Genomic DNA, 7,589 nt, shown 5'->3' with positions numbered 1-7,589 from the left:
AAGCCCGCGTCCCGTACACCGCGCGTCACCGAGCGAAGCACGCGACCACGATTCGCACGGCGAATCGTGCCCACCGCACACACACACCCGCGTTACACACACACTCCGCACACTCACACCGACACCGATTTTGTACACACACGCATACACCGCCGTTCGTGAATACCAGCCGCGACGACTGGTCTCACACGTACACACATACACATACATATACACACACTCACACGCTGTACTTGAACAACAGAATATATCATCGTTCTTATTTCTCAAAACCGTATTCCGATTCATTCATACCGCCTTGTCTCTCTCCTCCTGGCCGAACCTCTTTGCGACCCTGGCCGCAGCCCGTGACCGGCGAGCTACGTCCACGCAAAGTAAGGTTGTTTCAACTATATCTAGAATATGGTTTATACATTTGAAGCAAACACAATAATGATGTCGAAACGTCTGTAATTTATACTTGTGATTTATAATATATGACAGTTATTATTTCGCAAAAAACATTTTGCGTTGACTCCCATTGGTAATTCTTCCTTAATTGATTTCTGGTATAATTTCTTATTCTTATCATGGTGATCATTGTTGTCTTAAATTTACAGGCAACGAAAAGGAGAAAGATTAGAGAATTTCTTATTAATCCGAAACAAATTGATCGTAATGACTAGGGCTCGGATGTTCGGACGCGATCCCGGGTCGCGCGCGAAGCACCACTGTGTGCTAGTGAGTCGAACGATCGCTGAAATAAGATGGCTCATTTCAGCGACCGTTCGACTTACTAGCACGCAGTGGTGCTTCGCGTGCGAACATCCGGGCCCTAGCAATGACATTGGTGATGATTGCGCTGTGGTGCATCGACGACTTTTATGATTTATACGGTAGCATAAATTAACTCTAATGATATGTATCATGTGTATAAAAGATATTCTCTATGGAATTTTAAAATTATATACAAACTTAACTTTTTAAAAAAAGCGCTAAGCATTGGTAAAACTGGCCCAAATGGTGCTCCTCGTAAAGAATCACCATTTGGGCCAGTTTCATCAACGCCAATTACTTAATCGGCCGTGAAACTGATAACTAATCACGTTTGCTGTTTAGTAGAACTAATGATATGTATCATTTGTATAAAAGATTTGATATCAACAATTGCCGCCAAGTTAAATTCCATGTACATAACATAATAAGTGGCTTAAAATTATACAAGGAATTAATAAAGAGCATACAGCCACAACGCCAGTTAAAATTAGCACAAATATATTCAATTTACATCAAGTAAACGTTTCGGACACCATCTGATCATCATCAGTACATCAAATTTCATATTAAAAACATATATAAATTATCAAATATCAATTGTACAAATTAAAAGAATTATTTTCGTTTGCAAAAAGCATAATTATTTTAAAATAAAAATACGACAATCAATAGTAAGAAGTCGATTCCAGTACAAACACGATAAGAATACTTTAGAAGTGGTTGTACATCAAAGTCAATTTGTTATAATATACAAAATATATCCATTTAAATATGCGATTGCCAGATGCTGAATATCCAAATATTAATTGTAACCAAACCAAAAACAGAAAAAAATCAAAAAAACTTTTTTTAGAACTATAATATGTTTAAAATCTATTCATATAAAATCAATTATTAATATAACGTATTAACAATTTTATTAACTCACCACATATTTGCCGATATATGTATTAAACCAAATCGTCACAGATTCATCTTCCACAACAAAATTCTTTTAGAGTCAAACAGAACAAAACTTTTAAATTTAAGAGAATATAATACAAAGGAAAAAAATTAGATCTATTAATTACATTGTTGAAATTAGTAAACCTATTGATAGGGATGATAAAAATAATTTTTGTCCAACCAAAATAAATAATATTTCTGCGAAGGACATTTACTCTAATAATCAAATGTTGGTTCACAACATTAATATTAGCCCGGATAATTTTAATATTGACTATAATTTTAATAAATTAAATAACAAATGGTTGATAAATCTTAGTAACATTGACATTCCGGATATTTCAAAATTTATTTTACAATTAGGACAAAAATTTAATCTACCAAATAATGTTATCAATAAAGAAAATATAAAAATAGAATTTGTAAAACACATCGAAAATAATTTAATAAAATTAGATGAAAATACTAAAAATTATATTAGAAAAGATGCTATTCCCATACTAAATAATATAAATTTTAGCCATACTAATGATCCTAATAATGTTATAATAAAAAAGGGTATGAAAGATCTTATTAAATTTATTAATAATCATCCTGACATTTTAATCACGAGGGCTGACAAGGGTAACACCACTGTAGTTTTAAATCGCAATGATTATAATAGTAAAATGTACGAAATTTTGAACGATAATAATACTTACATTAATGTCACTAAAGATCCCACTAATAAATTGACGATAGAAATACGCACAATCTTAATACGTTGGAAAAATAAAGGATACATAGACCAATCTACTTACAATAAATTATATACTTCGGATGGTGTCCTAGATCTTATGGGTTGGCCAAAGTACATAAAGAAGGATATCCATTCAGATTGATAGTAAGTTGTGTAAATAGTCCATTTTTTAATCTCGCTACTTTTTTAAAAGATATTATAGAAAAAAGTATAAAAAAGAATTTTGGTTATATTAAGAACAGTTTTGAATTAGTTAGAAAACTTAATGGCTTAAAAATAGATAACAATTTTAGTTTAGTATCATTTGATATCACCTCAATGTATACCAACATTCCGAATGAACTAGCTTTGAATAGTTTTTTAAGAAGATGGAATTTTATTGAATGTAACACAACAATACCGAAAAATGAATTTAAATTGGCTGTATCTATTATTTTAAATTCCACGTTTTTTAAATTTGATGGACTGTTCTATAAACAAATTTTTGGCTTACCCATGGGATCTCCTCTTTCTCCAATATTGGCTGATATAGTAATTCAAGATTTAGAATCCAACATTTTTAATAAACTCTCCACTCATATTCCTTTCTATTTTCGTTATGTTGATGATATTATTATGGCTCTTCCAAAGGATCAGATTGTCTCCAAACTGAATTATTTCAATTCTTACCATGAAAGAATTGAGTTTACAGTTGAACATGGAAATAATGAAGGATTAAACTTTCTTGATGTAAAGAATCCCACCATAATCTTATGGAAATTGGGTTTCAGCGAAACTTTCTGGATTTTTTATATGTTGTAATCCTTACCATCCCGAACAAAAGTCTCCATGGCCGTGATCCTCCAAATTCAATATTTCGATAGATAAAGAGCAAATACTATCATAAATCCATATAATTAGATTATCAGGAGAAACAAGTGCTTAAATCTTTTCAAACCGGTAAAAAAATTAATAGCAATACATGTTCGCAGTAAAATGGGCACAGAATCATAGAGTCAATAGTGAACTAAATGATTGACCTTAATCAATATACTTGCTGACATTCATGTTTATCTGATGACAAATCTCTGTATTAGCGCTACTGTCTATTATGCGTACTTATACATATGGATTTATGATAGTGTTTGCTTTATTTATCGAAATATTGAATTTGGAGGATCACGGCCATGGAGACTTTTGTTCGGGATGGTAAGGATTACAACATATAAAAAATCCAGAAAGTTTCGCTGAAACCCAATTTCCATAAGATTATGGCGGGGTTCTTTGTTAATTGAGAACGGCAGATTAATTTTTGATATTTATAAAAAGTCTACGGATTCTGGACGATATTTGAATTTTTATTCAAATCATCCTGTGACACACAAAAGAGGAGTAATACTAAGTCAGCTGGGCAGAGTTATATTTCTTTCTCACCCGAAATTTCACGAAAAGAATATTAATAATCTAAGCAATACTTTTTTAAATAACGGATATCCTTTACAATTTTTGTTTTCAACAATTAATAACAGAATAAAATCTTTATCTTACAATAAATCTTTTGATTGTATTAATGAACATAGAGAAAATATAGATTCAACTAATATTTTGAAAAAGTATTTCACCATTCCTTATTTTCAAAAAATTTCTGAAAAATTTATATCTATTACAAATAAATTTAATTTTGATATTGCTTATAGACCTATAAATAATTTAAGTTCTGTCATAAAAACTGGTAAAGACATAATAAAAAAAGATCAATCAAATTTAGTATATAAAATAAATTGCCAAGATTGCGAATTTACATATATTGGACAAACTAAACGCAAGCTTAAAATTAGAATAAAAGAACACAAAAATGACTATAAAAAACCAATGAATAATTTGTCGGTTATTTCGAGGCATATATTGGATTTTAATCATGTAATAGATTGGGATAACACTAATATAGTTGATTCTGAACAATCTTACTATAAAAGAATGATCTCAGAGATGATCCACATAAAAAAAAAAAGGAAAAGTTTAAACAAGCAGAGTGATACGGAACGGTTTTCTGACGTATATATTCCTATCATTAGCCTCTCTCTCACATAATATTGGTTGACTTTTTCCAGAACTCTACTTTCTTTGTCTAATAATAAAATATAATAAAATATAAATACTGCCTGTACAATGGTAAGCGGTCACAAGTTACTTGGCTTTAGAATGTTGTTCTCAGTATAACGATAATTTATTTGAAAAATTATATTCTCTTAAATTTAAAAGTTTTAATTGTAGATTTATATGTGGCTTGATAATAACAACAAAAGTAGAGAGCATGCACCACACACCAGGTTTTATCGGTGAATATTAATGTCAATAGAATAACTGTCATCAATATAAAATTTATTAACCCTAAGAAAACAAAACTCTTACATGTAACAGTCATTCATAATTCGCTATATAGACGTTTCGGCAGTTATTCTATTGACATTAATATTCACCGATAAAACCTGGTGTGTGGTGCATGCTCTCTACTTTTGTTTTTAAAAGTTTTGTTCTGTTTGACTCTAAAAGAATTTTGTTGTGGAAGATGAATGTGTGACGATTTGGTTTAATACATATATCGGCAAATATGTGGTGAGTTAATAAAATTGTTAATACGTTATATTAATAATTGATTTTATATGAATAGATTTTAAACATACTCGTATTATAATTCTAAAAAAGTTTTTTTGATTTTTTTCTGTTTTTGGTTTGGTTACAATTAATATTTGGATATTTAGCATCTGGCAATCGCATATTCAAATGGATATATTCTGTATATTATAACAAATTGACTTTGATGTACAACTTCTTAAATATTCTTATCGTGTTTGGACTGGAATCGACTTCTTACTATTGATTGTCGTATTTTATTTTAAAATAATTATGCTTTTTGCAAACAAAAATAATTCTTTTAATTTGTACAATTGATATTTGTTAATTTATATATGTTTTTAATATGAAATTTGATGTACTGATGATGGTCAGATGGTGACCGAAACGTTTACTTGATGTAAATTGAATATATATGTGCTAATTTTAACTGGCGTTGTGGCTGTATGCTCTTTATTAATTCATTGTATAAATTCCATGTAATTCGAGCAAATTAAATTTTACCATTTTATTCCTCCCAAAGAAATAATAATTTATTTAACTTTAATGATATGTATCATATTCGTATAATTGATTATCAAATTAATGAAATTCTACCAAATTAAAAAGTAAAAACCCAATCTTTTTTTTATTATTTACTTAAATCTAATGATATGTATCATGTGTATATAAGTTTTTCTATATGGAATGTTAAAATTATATACAAACTTACCTTTTTAAAAAAAAAGGTAAAAAAGAGCGCTAAGCGTTGGTGAAACTGATCCGAATAGTGCTTCTCGTAAAGAATCACCATTTGGGCTATTTTCACCAACGCCAATTACTTAATCGACCGTGAAACTGATAACTAATCACGTTTGCTGTTTAGTAGAACTAATGATATGTATCATTTATATAAAAGATTTGATATCAACAATTGACGCCAAGTTAAATTCCATGTACTTCGAACAAATTAAATTTTACCAATTTATTCTTCCCAAAGAAATAATAATTTAGTTAACTCTAATGATATGTATCATATTCGTATAATTGATATCAACAAAATTGACGCCAAGTTAAATTCATCAAAATTTTATCAAAAAAATGTTATGTATTATTCCTATAAAAGATTTGATATCAAGAACTGGCGCCAAGTTAAATCCCACTTCTTTATACCATGCCAAATTAAATAAATAATGAATATTAATCTAATGGTATGTATTATTTGTACGAACGATTTGATATCAACAACTGTGGCGCCAAATTAAATTCTACTATCAGAATGAAAAGTAAAACTCAAGTGATACTATCTTTATTTGCTATTTACTTAATCCAAATAATACTATCTTTAATTTTTATACAATGAAATCTAAGTATACGTATACTTATTGAAGAATCTTCCTATTCCAATCCAAATGGTTTAAATTCCTCTTAAATGAAATCATTACATCACAATTCATTCAAAGACATTTCCTCTTCCAACTAAAGTAGTGGTTATTTAATTCTCCTTCAAAATATTATATAAAACATCACAAACTTGCATTACCTTGCTCAATTTAAATGTTCCCACAAAAATTAAAGAATTAACAGTATAAAATGAAAAAATTTAATTTAAATAGAAAATTTTTCATGTAAATACGTTTGACGCTACTAGATAGAGTAAGAAAAACTATAAGAACAATTAAAAATTCGAATGATAATTAATAAAAATAAATAATAAAAGATAATTGTATATAATTTAAAAGTAACAATAATAATATAATTGTAATATAATTTAAAAGTAATAATAAAAGTAATAATAAATTCTCTTCCACATAATGCATGTCTTACAAGTCTAAATTTATTTTTCTTTGATTTAAACTTGTAACAACCTGACTTTTAGGCGCGGGCTAGCTCGTCGGCTCGTGCTAGGGTCGTAACGCGGGCGGCGCGTAAAAGAGGTTCGGCGGGAGAGGGAGATGCGAATATGTGTATAGACGATGCGTATGAGACGATACAATATATATTTATTAAACGCTATATACAATATGTGTATGCGCGTGCGTGCGTGCGTGCGTGCGTGCGTGCGTGCGCGCGCGCGTGTGTGTGGGTGTGGGCGTGGGTGTGTGTGTGCGCGCTGTCCGCGGTATGTACAATCGGTGTATATATAGATATATGTACAAGACGCCCGGTGCGGCGGAGCGGTTATCTCCGACGTGTCGGCGATCAGGGCCGGCGACTATTGTGTTGAGGGTGTTGAGAACTCAACATCCAGTCGGTTATAGGGTGTTGTTTTCAACACCCTATTAAGGTGACAAAATGTAATGAATTATGTAAGAGATTTTATTAAGTATACATGTATTTTTTTCAATACTCATAGCGTTTTCCACTGGCGCACTGAGTGGGTACTGAGTGTCAAATTTCATATTCTTCAAATCAAATTCGTCAAATCGAACGATGGGAAAGTGGCGGTACGCGATTCAAACTGAATTAAAAAAAAATATTATTGTTATTTTAGGTAGCAAAATACTAATTTATTTAATTTGCTTATTTTAGACATAACTCCAAATTACACTTTTGA

At 30.3% G+C, this 7,589-nt stretch overlaps 1 long non-coding RNA gene across 1 annotated transcript in view; it reads left to right on the top strand.

The window, feature by feature from the left end:
* Positions 1–3,589: 3,589 nt before the first annotated feature.
* The window catches only part of LOC108761015 (uncharacterized), a 7,257-nt gene continuing 3,257 nt past the window's right edge, over positions 3,590–7,589 (top strand). The window contains exons 1-2 of the long non-coding RNA XR_001940107.1: positions 3,590–3,705; positions 5,429–5,431. This is a non-coding gene — a long non-coding RNA (uncharacterized LOC108761015). The remainder of the gene's footprint in view (positions 3,706–5,428; positions 5,432–7,589) is intronic.

This window comes from Trachymyrmex cornetzi, unplaced genomic scaffold, assembly GCF_001594075.2.
Source record: "Trachymyrmex cornetzi isolate Tcor2-1 unplaced genomic scaffold, Tcor1.1 scaffold236, whole genome shotgun sequence".
NCBI lineage: Eukaryota > Metazoa > Arthropoda > Insecta > Hymenoptera > Formicidae > Trachymyrmex > Trachymyrmex cornetzi.
This window is presented reverse-complemented; position numbering and strand designations above follow the sequence as displayed.